At 38.9% G+C, this 14,791-nt stretch overlaps 1 long non-coding RNA gene across 2 annotated transcripts in view; it reads left to right on the top strand.

Moving 5' to 3' along the window:
* Positions 1-6,681, top strand: part of LOC107838076 (uncharacterized) — an 11,329-nt gene extending 4,648 nt beyond the window's left edge. The window contains exon 4 of one of the 2 annotated variants that reach the window (XR_001664137.1): positions 5,390-6,681. This is a non-coding gene — a long non-coding RNA (uncharacterized LOC107838076). Of the gene's footprint in view, positions 1-2,023; positions 2,578-5,389 lie in introns of those variants that run through there. The other variant, XR_001664136.1, reaches the window with a different exon arrangement.
* Positions 6,682-14,791: the final 8,110 nt, after the last annotated feature.

Here is a 14,791-nt window from a genome sequence, read left to right as displayed (position 1 = left end):
TTCCCTGCATACCTGCTCCCTGTTCCCTGCTCCCTGTTCTCTGCTTCCTGTTCCCTGTTCTCTGTTCCCTGCATACCTGCTCCCTGTTCCCTGCTCCCTGTTCTCTGCTTCCTGTTCCCTGTTCTCTGTTCCCTGCATACCTGCTCCCTGTTCCCTGCTCCCTGTTCCCTGCTCCCTGTTCCCTGCTCCCTGTTTCCTGTTCCCTGTTCCCTGCTCCCCGCTCTGAAGCTGATGTAGCTTTAATTCTCTGTGGAAACGTACTTCCACCTCCCGACTCCTCCTCCTCCCCTCTGTGATAAAGAACTGCCTGTCCTGGCCTCGTGAATCTGTTCAGAGTGTGTGAATGATAGACTAACCCTTTTTAGAATGATAGACTCCCAGGGGTCACACTGCAGCCCCGGGGGCCCATTGTTGCTGCCCCTCTGCAGCCCCTCTCAGCTGCACTTGACGGCGCTTTGCTGCGATGTGTGTTTGCTCTCAGGTAGAAGAAGCAGCCGATCGCTCGTTGCCCTCCACTTCGCCTCACTGCTTCTTTTATAGCGGTTCAAACCGGGCCTCAAAGAGGCTGGATACTCAAACCCAACGGCAACAAACTCCCACTAGACGTGGGACGAGAGCAGAAATATCTGCAAATTCAAGCAGAAACTTTACAGCTTGAAACAAAAGGAGAAAAAACCTCTGTATCTGTAGAGAGACCATTCTTAGATCAAGAAAAAAAACTAAACTAGAAAAATTTTAAATAAAAAAAAACTGAGAAATCTAAATGCATTTACAAAATGCATTTACAAAATAAGTAAAAAAAAACAAAAAAACAAAAAGCTTAAGAATATATAAATGTTTCATAAAATGCAGATAAACATGTTGCTAAAAAGAAAAAATAAAACCTCGAGCACTTTTCGCAAATAAACAGCAACAGAAATGCAAAAAAGCACAATTTTATCACGTAAAACACATTAAAAGTAACATTTGAAAACAAAAATAAGTTAAGAAAAAGACAGAAAACCTCAATATTTGACAAGAATTACCCAAAAAGCACAATATAAAACCGAGTCATGCAGATCAAATAAAATCAAGAGACAATATTTAGAAAAATATATTTTAGAAGAGAAATAAAAAATAATGTGAAAAATACTATAAAACAGATAATTAGATTAAAGATAATTTAAAAACGGTTAGAAAATAAAAAAAGATAAAATATTGTTGAAAATTGAAACCATAAAATGAGGAACGGAAAACAACAATAAATGAAATGGAAAAATATTTTTGCTTCGTTCTTTTAGAAATTAATACCTAAATAACAATAAACAAAAGAAAAACATGAATAAAACATTTTAATGCAACCAAAAAACAAACAAACCCAACAGCAGTGATTAGCTGTCATTTTATTTAACACTTTGGCTGTAATATTTAATTTCTATTGTCCAGCTGCTGAATGTTATTCTCTGTATTCATTAATGACGTTTCCTCTTGTTTTCTGCCTTATGAGGCAAAAATGAAAACAAATCCAATCTGAACTGGTTCATATCATCGTTTACCTTTTTTTGTCAATATTTTTATTAGAGCCAATCAAACAAATTACAATATAAATTCTTATTTTACATATACTCTTATTGATACACTTAATATAACTGAGAAAATGGTGCATAAAAAGGAAATACAGTTTCAGCATCTTTTTTGTTGCTTTTACTCTCTTAAATCACCATTTTATTTTACTTTCTCATAGGTTTTCTGTCTTTTTTTGTTAAATCTTTTTAATCTATATCAGTTATTTTCTTCCTAACAGTCCTGCACAGACACAATGTAAAATAAAACCTGTTTTTTAGAACCATTTTCCTGTGAAGCCAATCTAATTTTCTAAAGAAGGAGCACATTAAGTTCCTGCAACAGTTTGAAAAGGCCGACCGCTCTCAGCCACGGCCCTTTAACCAGGAGTTAATTATCCTTTTTATTCTCCGTGAATGAGTTAATTGATTAATGAGAACTGTTAATGGATTTATCTGTAAACAGCCTCTCTGTTTTCCAGCTCTGCGCTGCGACTCGGAGACGAGAGGCTCGTTCAGATCCTTCTGTTCGCTTTAATTAAAAACTCAAGAATCGGCCTCTCAGAGGGATCGGCCTCCGCAGCTCCTCTGTGCTCCGGGTCTCCCACAATAACACCCATTAAATACAACGAGGAAGAAAGACGGCGCTGTAATTTAAATCCCCTCCTCCTCTGCCTCTTTACATCATCGGGTTTGAGCTGCGAGCGGGACGCAGACGCCGATGGAGGAGAAAGAGGCGGATGAATGTGGAGCTTCAAAGCGCGGCGGCTCTTCAGGGGAATAATCAGCCGGCTCAGGGCGGCTTAGCGCGGCTAACAACGCTTTCTACAAAAAACCTTCATCAAACCTTCATCAAACCAGAGGCGAGAGCAGAAAACAGAGATGGAGATGTGGGTTTGAATCCTCCGCCTTCATTCAGCTTTGAAAGAAGCGGCTTCACCATCTGAAGTTTATGTTCAATTTACCACAGAATGGCACAAATTGAAATTATGAAGATATTATATATTCGCTTAATGGAAACACAGCAAAAAAAAAACTAATGTTCTAAGATTAAAAAATGTTTTTTCAGCCATATGGAAACAATTTTCCGTATCATAGGAGTCGCATGATCAACAGCTGGATGTTACTACTGGTGAAAACGACAAAGAAAACAGGAAGTGGTAGTGGAATGGGTTTTGATTTTTTGGGGGTGCAATGTGTAGTTGTGTATAATTCCAACATGTTGAATCCATTGCTTTTCTATAAAATGGCCAACTACAATTTTTCCAAAATGCTGCATAAGCCTCAATAAGACGCTTGTTTAGATTGATCATGTGACTTTTTATTCAAAGTATTAGTTGGCTTCTTCCCTGATTGGCTGATAGATAATTAGCCTTAGTGCCTGAATTAGCGGCTGAATTATGAATATAATCTCATCTAACTGTTTACATCCTTCGTCACTGGTTTTTAATGACTTATAGTGTGAACAAGCTCATTGAAGTGTGATTTTAATAAAATGTCTTATTTAATGGGAACACCACAGTTGTGAAAATGTTTTTTATTAACGTTATCAGAGATTTGTGCATATTTGTAATTGAAAAACACAATTTTGCAATTGTGTTGTTTAAATAGACGCATTTAAAGTCACACATGAATAAGTTTGTTCACATTAGAAGTAATTAAAAACATGAACTTCATACCACTTCCTGTCATGTTCTTCGTCTTTTCTGCCAGTAGTAACATCCGGGTGTTGATCACGTGACTCGTGTGATGTTTCCATTGCAGTTTTGCAAAATACACAAACTTTGATTCAGCCATAAAACCACCTAATCTTAGCACAATACTTTTTAGCTAAAAATGCTAAATAAATACTGCCGTTAGAGGGGCTGTATTATGCATTTTGAAAGCATAAAGTGCCATTTTATAGCACAAGCGAGTAACTGCTACCTTCTGTTGTTATAAAAATGTATATGACTTAAAAGAAATTTGACTTCATAACTCAACACCTTGAATTTGGGCCTCTGTTTCTTTAAGAAGCTCCTGGTCTCTCTGAAGCTCCGCCTTCATGAAGACATCACAACCTGGCTCCTCTGTTAACCCTTCAACAGCATTTTATCAGCATTTCACTGAGAAGTAGCTCCTATAATGAGCTCAGCTGATGTGCAGTTCCACCAGGTGTTTGCTAATTGCTGCTGGCTAGTCTGAAGGAGCTGAGTGGAGCAGGGCTGCTCTGTGGGGTGGAAACATTTTATATTTGTGCCTCTATCATTTTAAATATATTAATAAAGGGTCATCGAAGGTCAACCAGCCAGCCCACAACAAAAATTGGAGTCAATCAGTTGGGCTTCGTTTGTGCAGCAGAAATTTTCATTTGTGCCGTTTTAATTTGTAATATTTATAAATGAAAATCTGAGCTTAACATAATCTTATTATATTTTCTTTAACTTTTTTTATTACTCCTGAATAAAACAAAATGTATTACTGCCGATAAACTGAAGAGATGAGATGCATCACACCTGTTGTGACATTTTTATTTTACGTTTACCAAACAGTTCATACTTTGAATAAAACGTTACATGATCAGTCTAAACATGAAACTCTAAGTAAAAGACGTTTTCCCAGCACTTCTGCGCTACATGTTGCCTCTGATTCCAGTTTTAGGCTCCTGAGGGGAAAAACTCTGCAGAAAGAACACCAACAGATGGCCATTCTTGAATAACAGCTCAATGTGGCTAATGAAACTTTTAAGATGTCGTTAAACGTTTAACAAAACTCACTTGACATCGCTGAGCTCAGGCTCTCCGGGCAAAATGGAGATAAGGATGTTAAAGACGCTGCTGGTCACGTAGGATTGCTTTCCCTCGTTTTCTGTTGTTTTCATGAGAAAAGCAGCAATTACAAGAACACAAAAAGGACGTGAATGGAGGGAGAAACGGCGCTTAAATAAATTATGTGAGTGATAATCTGAGGAGAAAGCAGCTCCATCGGACATATGGCCGAGTGCCGCAGGATGGAGGGTTTTTCATGGTCTTCACTCTATTACAAGGATTAGAGATGCAGGGAGGCCGACACACACACACACACACCACACACACACACACACGCACGTACGCACGCGCGCACACACACACACACACACACACACACACACACACACACATCGAGGAGCATTGGTCTTCTATTCCTGTGGTCTGATGGTTAAACCACCAAAAAGAGAGTTTATTCCAGGCCCATAAAACATTTTGTACATTTTGCTCTAAAGACGAACCTGAAATACGTGACGATGAAAATGTTGAGTCCGATTAATGTTTAGTTCATTTTCATTTATTTAAATAGCACTAATTAAAGTTGCAGCTTGTAACATTTATAAACGAATATTTTGTAAAACAAATTTGTTGAACTATCACTGTGTTTAACATGAGATAATCTGTGGGGAAAAAAAATCAAGCTTCTCTGTGTCTGATACTGTCCGCAGAAATGCACTGCTTCATTTCTGAAACAACCAATCAGAGCCAGCGGGAGGGTCTTAGCGCTGTCAATCATGCTCGTGTTCGCATCCATCCAGATATCTGAGAAACACAAACTTGAATTTGAACAAAACTAAACCTGCAACTAAAATAATTACTGCAAAAGCCAAACATAATCTTAAAGCTTTGCTTTAAAAGTCATTAAGACACATAATACATGTAAAGTATACATTTTACTATAAATGTATACTGTAATATATTCGTTATTGAGTCTCATTATTAATACATGAGGTCCCAATAATTTTGAGGGAATTCAGTGTTTAGTTTATGACAATGTCTGATCATTTATTTAGTTTTTTATTAGTTATTTGTAATTTGTTCATTATGTTTGTGTTGTAACAGAAACTAGATTTTTTATTTTCATCTGGAACCACTGGACCCAAATCATGGATTTACTTCCTTTTTAGCTGACCTACTGCAGCAGAAATGATAAAACATCTCCGCCTGGCTACTGAAATGTTCTGCATCCTTCAAAATTTTAAAGTCCTCAGTGTTAATGCACTCCTGAAGATCTCATCAAGACCCTCCAAAGACTTTTCACACTCCCAAGTGCTTGAAAAAAACACCATCAAACTGTTTTTTTGCAGTAAGTAAAAGGTTTTTTGGTGTCTGGAAAATGGGCAGTTTAAAAACCCTCCGCAATGTAATGTCAAGAATCAGCAGGCACTTCCTCGTTACCTAGCAACCCCAGCAGAGTTCCATCGTTACCTGGCAGCCCAAACAGAGCTCCAGTATGTTTGGTCAGCTGGTTGTACTGCTGTATGTGCTGTACAATGGCTGCTGGAAAAGACAAGTGTTTTGTTGTTGACTTACCATCCAGAAACCACTTGCTGCACTCTTGTTGGTTGCGCAGGAGGCTTCACTTCTGCTTTTCAAAGATATGTATTTGTATCATTGTGTGTCTGTTTGCAGCCATTTTCACATACAAGTGTAAATGTTGAGTTTGGGGGCGTGACCAGAAGCAGCTTGACAAGACGCTCTAAAACAGCTCAAAGATAGGCAGAACCAAACAGACTAAAATCTGATTATGAAGAATGATTTTGTGCAAAAGAAAATTAATAAATATCCTAATCTGTTCAATGAGGCATAATGGGTGACCTTTAATAATGACCTATCATCTGGCACCAGTAGATGATTGAAAAACTTTATTCTGAAGAGTTTATGAGATACCATGTCATTATGCAATAATAATGTCAACCTGTAGCTAACAGGTTGGACAATGTGGCCCCACGCTGGCTGCTAATCTACAGCATCTAAACAGGAAAATGTTGGAATGAAACCTGAAGAATCTGCAGAATCAGATTTGTTTGCTTCTGTTCATCTGTCAGTGGAGAGATGTTTCTGGAATCGTGTAATAACAACAAACAGGTGGAAGGTCAGAAATAAAAACCCTGAGGTTGGACTTTGATGAGCGGTGGAGCGAAGAAGCACCTGGACCTGGGAGGGAGGCAGGGATTTCCACATTAGCTTCCCCTCTTTCTCCGGACGGACCCCCATGAAATCACCCCTTAAGTAAAGGATCACTCACCATGAGCGTGTGGCCATGCTGGTAAAGCCCGTGGTAAATCGAAACCATTACTGTCTGGTGCTGAAAAGGCAGAACTAAAGACCGTCCTGTGTCCCACCACTCGCTGCTGGCTTTCTAATGCAACAGCTGTGTGTGTACGTGTGTGTGTGTGTGTGCGTGTTTGTGTTCACACCGCGACAGTGTGGACCTCCTTCCATTAAAAATACAAAGGAATCAGATAAAGTAAAATAAGTGCAGCCTTTGAGGAAAGTCTTTAAAAAGACACATTTCCTTGTATATTTAGGTCAAATATTACACTTTATTTTGAAGGGAAGGAATTGTATCAGTGACAAACACTTTAAACTCTGTAATTGATTTAAAAATGAATGAAACATGTTTAGGAACTAAATAATGAATGGAATAGAAAATATGTGCTTATGTGCTGACAACTACTCCATCCAAAGTGTTAAATATTGGTAAATAAATAAATAAAATATCATAAATAAATAAAAAATCAGTAATGCACATTAAAATATTAAATAAATGAGCCCAGAGATCACTGCTTAATATGTTTTTTGTCAAAGTTTGAGCAGAGAAACGAATAAAAAGGAAGAACTGTTCCAAACAAGTTCTCTTTTAATATACATAATTTTAAGTGAAAAAAAAAACTTAATAAGGTTTTACATTGCAGTTAAATCCAGACCTAAATCCAGATCTAATCTAATCTGTATTAGAATTTGAAAATTGCTGTTCACAGTTGAACTTCATCTAATCTGACTGAGATGAAGGTATTCTGCAAGGGAGAATGTGCAAAAAAAAAATTTATGGTGATTCAAGTCAGTTTTTCAGTGAAAGATGCTTAAGTTCAAATTTATTTGTCTAGCCAATTTCAGCAACATGTTCCGGGTTAGTGTCGATTTGTGCCACTCTTTCCTGATGTTTTGTCTTTTTGTGTCTCATTTTTGATCTACTCACATCAAATCCCAATAAAAACCAGAGAGCACCAAAGAATTATAATCAAGTAAGATTAGCACTTCAACAAGTTTTACTCAAGTAAAAGTAAAAAGGTATTTGGTAAAAAGTCTACTAAAGAACTGAGAAACAGATCAAATTATCATTTAATATTAAAAAATTACATAATCAGATGGACCAAAATATAAAGTTAAGTGGAAATTTTAGTATTTTAGGGATGAAAATTCATCTAAGTAACAGAAAAATAGCAAAATCAGCTAAAAATCAGTTTATTTCAATATAAAACTCATGAAACTTTAACAAAAGCTGCAGGTGTGTGTCTGTATTTGGTGAAATTTTGTTTTTTTGCTCAAAAAAGTTACTCAAGTAAATGTAATTGAGTAAATGAGTACGTGACTGATGAAAACCCATTAAAGTTTTGTGGCTTTGACCCATTTTTAACACCTGGCCGCCCGCTCCGTCTTCCTGTTTCTGTTTTATTCTCTCTTTCATGTCTTCACCAACAAACTGAGGCCTTTCTTCCGCCCTCGGCCCTCCCGTCCGGTCTCTCCGGCCCAGCCATGTATGACAGATATGGTTGATTGTGAGCAGATCATTGAGGTGAATGGATTCAGTGGAACCTCCCATTCAGCTCACAGTCGAAGCTTTCAAAGGAACCCTGATATGGAAAAAATGGGGAAATCCTCCTGGCTGCTCCTTTATTCTGCAGGCTGTGTGCGAGCTGCTGACTTTAGTCCATCTGAAACGATCAAGTAAAGCTGAAGTAGGAAGTAGCATGAATGTCCCTCCTAGTGGGCACCATGACCGTAATCTGTTGTGTCCATGCACGCTCGCTGGGGGCTCAAACATCTGAAAACAGGAAATGAAAAAGTCCTTTTGACTCTTTCTTCAGCGATAATGAAGTTTGTAGCATCAGTGCTGATTTTCTCCAAAGACTGTCGGCCTCCTTGTAATATGAAAAGCGTTCAGTTTTCTATGAATGGACATTTAAATGAGTCATTGGAGAGATTTGAATATCGTCTGTAAAGTTCTGCCCTCAGCTGTCAGTGTTGGAAACTGTCACAGTGGGACTCCATGTCGACTTTATGTTTGGGACTTTCAAACATGATGTCAGGAGGACCCTGACATGTTATTGTTTACATCTGGGAATTTCACGCGTGGGCAGAACGCTGGAGGGCAGAAAAAGACGATTCTGTTACATGCCATCCGTAGCGGTGCTGAAAACTGGAGATGCAGGTATTTTGAGTTCAGTGCAGTGGTTCCTGGAAGATAAGTCAAAAACCGAACACCTGTCTTTTCCAGCAGTCATTATACAGCAGTGAAACCAGCTGACCAAAGGTGCTGGAACTCAGCTGGGGTTGCTAGGTAACGGACAGAGTTCCACGGGGGTTGCTAGGTAACGGCACAGTGTCCGTCGAATGTTACAGAAGTTTCTAAAACGGCTCATTTTCCAGACACCAAAAACCATTAACTTATTGCCAAAAAACAGCTGGGTGAGTTTTTTTAAGCGCTTCAGCAGTTTTTAGATGCAGTAAAAACTAAAATGGAAGAATAAAAACGTGCAAAATGTGAATTTATTATATTAGATCCCCTTTAAAATATAGAAAATAGCCATAAAAAGTACAGATGCCTGATCTGTGAGGATTGAATAAAATGAGAAATGTTACGTAAAAGTTTACCTAACTGGGTATTTGCCCCAACATTAAAGACAGACATTTTTACACCAGATTTAGTTGAGTTTATGTCCCGTCCACGTGAATCGGTCTGCTCTGCACCGGATCACGGGAGACAAACGGCTCTCAGACAGTTGAATTTCCCTCGTTCTCGTTTCTTCATCCTCCTGAGAACGGTGACAGAAGCAGATGCCGGCGATGTGACGGATAGATTTCTGTTTCCCACAGCGGAGCTCCTGCCTGTCAGACTATATGAGCACCAGATCCCTGGCTGGGTTGGATCTGACTGGATTAGCTGTTTCCTGCCCAGACACAATAGAGTACAGCAGGAACCCAGATCAAACCCCACACACGCAGCTACATGTGCAAGGCCGTGCATATCATAACATGTGCATGTGCGCATTGGTGTGTGCGCACATCGGGAGCAAAGAGCCGGGCTAAAGGGCCGAAAGCCAACAAAGAACAAGGAGAGGGAAGCAGCAGGAAGCTGACTAGTCACTTTATCCGCCTCGCGCTCTCCGTGCTCGTGCAGACGGCGAGATCAAGAGGCAGAGATGAAGTTAAAATCAAAGGTTGCAGCTTGGGTTTAATCCAGAGTGAGAGAGGCAAGGGGGAGAGGGCAGGAGGTCGGTTCAGGTTTAAAGAGAAGCAAAATAAGAGAAGCGATAATTTTCAATACTTAGATTAGATAGTCTGTCTCCTTCCAAGTCCTTGCATTTCAGACAGACAAAATACCATCTTAAGACTTTTTTAAAGTATCAAATTAACAAATGTATCAAGTGGGGGCACATCAATTCATCAGTTAGTTTTTCAGCTTACAGATCTGCTCTGCACACTGCAAAAACTCAAAATCTTACCAAGTATTTTGGGTCAGGTTCCTACTGCAAATATCTTATTACACTTCAAATTAGACTAAACTAAAAAGTAACCTTTTGTCAAAAATATAGGGGCCTTATTTAAGTCAATAATTCCTTAATATTGATGAAAAACTGCTCATTTCACTGGCAGATCATTTTCCAATACAATAGTCTGCCAGTGAACTTTTTCATCAATATTAATGAATCATATACTTAAAACAAGCTCATTTATTGTGACGAAAGGTCACGTTTCAGTTTGGTCTTGTTTTAAATAGTTACTTTAAATAGTAAAGTGAAAAGTCACCCTTCAGATATTTACATGGAAACTAGACCCCAAAAATTCTTGGTTAGATTTTGTGTTTTTGCAGTGCAGGAACCTTCTCAAGGCCAGACTGAACAACTTTCTCTGTAAATGTCAAGTTGCCATATCAGACTGTTTGATGAAGAAAATGGGGTTGAAACAATTAATCGTGATTAATTGATTAATTAAATAGTTGTCAGCTAATTTAGTAAACAAATAATTGTTAACATGCAGATTCTAAAATATGACATTTCTGAAAGCACACTCTCAGAGCAGAAATTATGCAAAAACTGCACGAAAAATAAATACATTATGCATTTAAGATAAAAGAAAAACATTGTCTGTAAATATGTTCGACCCAGAAGTTTTAGCTAAACATGATTCAAATTCTCTAAAAAAAAATATATATATTTATATTAATCACCTTTTATGGTCCACTTATAAATCAGTTAATCCAAAAGCTACAGTGACTTGAAGTCAAGCAGAAAGGCTGAGCTTTTCACATGTTGATGTTACAAGTATTTATTTATCTGCATCTTTTGCTACGAATGATCAAACGTTCAATAAAGGAATGCTGTTATTGCATCTTAGGCTACAGAATTATTATTTTATTATTTCAAGATGAACTTAATTTTAATTTTCTTGTGTATTTCCAATATTGTATAAAAAGCCTAAAGTGGTTAAATGAAACAATTACTGAATGTTTCTGTTTTTTAATCCATTTATTCATCAGAATTATCAATAGAATAATCAATTACTGAAATAACTGGTAGTTGCAGCCCTAGAAGAAAACCTGGATCACTCTTTGCTTTGTGGATAGATTCATCTTTATCCTGATAAATTATAGTTTTTATTTTTGGTCTGGTTTTTAGTGCTAATGTCTTGGTACACTTGAAAAAAGACAAATCTAACTTATAAGTAACGTTTTCAGCTTGTTTTAAGTAAATAATTCCTTAATATTGATGAAAAAGTTCTGGCAGATTATTTCACTTCCAACCTGGGAAAAATGTCTTGTTATAAGTGAAATAATCTGCCAGTGCAACTCACACTTTTCCATCAATATTAAGCTGTTATTTAAACAAGCTCCTGTCTTGCTGAAAAGTTACTTGAAAAATATCTTATGAGTGAATTTATCTGCCGATGGAACTGGAGCTTTTAGATTTTTCCCTCGTCTTGAATTAAATGTGTAAACTGGCTCACCACTCCCCCAGGAAGAACATTTTACAACATCTTTATTATTTGCTATCATTTTTTGAGTTAATCGCAGGGCATGCGATTAATTAATCGCAATTTAGTCATGGTAAGCAAAACCTCTGTGCTGTTAAAATATTGAATAAAAATATATTTACTGTGTTTAATCTGTTTATTTAGGTTCTTCAACCATCAGATCTGTGTAAAGTTCTGTCCACTCAGGAACCTCTGGTTATTTGTGGATCTTTATAAATGTGGGCTGTCGACGCTGCTGTTTGCGTTGGGGACGTCTGTGCTGGTGCGACATGTTTAGCATTGAGATGCTAATTTAGGCTAGAATAGCTTCGCTGATAGGCTAACTCCTTTTAGCACAACTTGAACACAACAAAAGTTTTTTCCAGCGTCAAATCAGATCGATTTGTGAAGCAGAAATGTATCTCAAGTAGAAGAGAAGCGGATTTTGTAATCGTGCGTCAGATTTACGGATCTACCAGAAACGCGTGAATACAAAAGTTCCGCCCCTAATAATCCTTGCTTATACAAAAAATGTGTTTGATTGCCTTAAAAGCTATTGTCTAATTAATCGAAATAAACACGTTAAAGTCCTGTTAGTTTTACGGCTTACCTTCCTTTAAGAGACTTTTTCCTGTCTTGGAGAGAGTTATCTATTTTTCATGAGTTCTGTTTTTATGATATAAAGCACTTTGAACTGCCTTGTTGCTGAAATGTGTTACGCAAATGAACTTGACTGATTTATTTCACATTTATACGTTATAGTAAGACAGCTAGATTTCACTCACTACCAATATAGTTGCAGAATTTGATGAGTTTTTGTTTATGTTTAGTCACCTGAAATTAAATTAATTTGACAAGAGAATAATTTAAAGTGCTTAAAATCTTGCAGGTTTGTTGTGAACGCAGACTTTGAGCTTTAATCTTGGTAGAGCATCTCTTGGTTCTGTCTCATTTGGGCCTCGCAGGTGGACAGAGAGGTGCCTGATTCTAAGGTTACATATTTTGTTTTAGGCTTTTGTTCCTCCTCCGTTGGGGATTTGAACCCCAGACGCCTCCCGTCCTAATCTCCGTCCAGTTGGTGTCTCTGGCTCGATGTTTCTCTGAAGATTATCATCTCACATTAAAAGTTTTGCATCTATTTTGATTTTTGATTTTTTATTTTTTGCTGTTTTAATATAAATTTTTAGAGGGATTGAAAGTTTATTTCAGCTGCAGGATTTTGGGGCTGTGAAAGACTTTCTGAGTGGGAGCAGGTTCTTATTTGTTCTTTGTCTAACTGCTGCGTCACGCTGTGTGGAAATGCCATCACAGAAGTGATCTAAACGTGTGGAAAAACGGCTCCAGAATCCCTCAGTCCGCTGATCCGTGTGAGAACGCTTGTCCCTCAGCGTATGCATATATAAGCCTACCAAACACTTTCAATTACAACACTGTTCCTGTTCCTTCTCTCACACACAGGCGCCCTGAAAAGGCAGAGTCCCTTTTTCCCTGTTATGCAAATAACAGCAGCCTTAAAACGATTTGAGTGAGAATTAAACGTGAATTAAATGAGGCTTGGTTCTTTTCTCTCCTTTCTGTCTGAATAGGGCAAAGTCCCGTCACCATGGGAGATCCCCACGCCGCTGCCATGCCTGTTATGGGATTGACAAGACGAGAAGTGACATAAATACCATGGCCAGCGTTCAATCCAATTATGTGGCGTGGCCCGCCTCAATACCTGCTGGCCACGCAGCGCTGCGCTGGCGTCCTTGCATTCAGAAATGAGACGAGCTGCATTCATCTCCACGCCTCACACTAACCTTGGGCTCCTAACCTCAGTGAGATCTGAGTCTGCCTCCCATCCTACACTCAGCCCATCAGCCCGGCTTAATACGGGCCTTTGGACAAGGTGCTTTAACCCCCTCCCCAGAGTAAAACACAGTCCGCTCTGAAATCCCCAAAGGGCCACAAATGAACAAGTTTTAATATAATAATATGCAGGCAACTCTGCAACAGGAAGCATTCTTTTAAACAGGAAGAGTTCAAAAAACCAAAACATTGATAAAGACTGTTGCAGAGTCGACACTTTAAAACTAATTAGATAAAGAGGAAGAGGCCAGAAATGTTATCAAAATCCAGTTAAATTGGTCCTGATTACGGCTGTGGAGATATTTACCTCAGAGGTGTTTTTTTTTTTTTTAAAGATTTCTTTTTGAGTCATGTTTGGTTTCCTAATGAAGCTGCAGGCGTCAGAAATAGTTCTGTCTGAAATAATGAATTTAATGGCCAAACACAACTCAAACATTTTAGCACATAAAGATCTGAAAACTCCAACTTTGAAAATCTCTAAAACCGAGTTTAGAAACTAATTAGTCAAAGTGAATATTTACTGAGATGACATGGACGGACGGACAGACGGACAGACAGATGGATTGAAGGTTGGTTGGTTGGTTGGTTAATTGGTTGGATGGCTGCATTTTTCCAGAACCAGTCAGACGCTCTGTCACAAAGATGTTGCCAAGCTAACCTCTAACCTTTGATCTCTGGTTCCTGTTCCTGCTTCCTGTTGGTTCTGACCAGGTCTGTGAAACGACCCGGTCCATCTTTGCTTCCCCTCTCCTCTGACAGCCCAGAGATCTAAACCGGTCCTGACAACCACATCCCCCCAGCTCTCTCGGTTCCTCTTGGTTTCTCCCGGTTCCCCTGGTTCTGGGCTTGGCTTGTGCTCGGACCCATTTTAACCACAGGCATTTACAAGTTCCCTCTAACCAACCTGCCAGGTGCTTTAAGCCTCCTGCTGCAGGCCGCAGAACGTCATGAGCCTCCAATAAGATTAGCGCAGAATGGGCCGTGAATGGAATAATGGAGGAGCGCATAAAGGGAGAGACTGTTAGCACAGCGATGTGCCGCTCTGAGCTCCCATGACCAATCTCCAGCTAATGAGCATTCAGCGAGCGTGCTCTGTGTCACCGGAGTCCCGAGGCTGCGATGGGACACCGAGGCGAGCCATTTCTCATATTTGTCAGCGACACGGGCTAATCGCTTCGGTCAAGTTTTACTTTTATTGTATGGATTCAAAACGCTGAGGACGTTCTCACACTCTGGCTCTGCTTGATGTAAATTCATGGGGCGGCAGGCTGCCGACAGAGCATTTCATCCTGAGGAGTTCATTCTGGAGGCTGGAGTGGTTGGTTGGTTGGTTGGATGGATGGATGGATGGATGGATGGATGGATGGATGGATGGATGGA

Source organism: Poecilia formosa, unplaced genomic scaffold (assembly GCF_000485575.1).
Source record: "Poecilia formosa unplaced genomic scaffold, Poecilia_formosa-5.1.2 Scaffold209, whole genome shotgun sequence".
Lineage (NCBI taxonomy): Eukaryota > Metazoa > Chordata > Actinopteri > Cyprinodontiformes > Poeciliidae > Poecilia > Poecilia formosa.
Note: the sequence above shows the minus strand (reverse complement) of the source record. Positions and strands in the feature narration are given on the sequence as shown.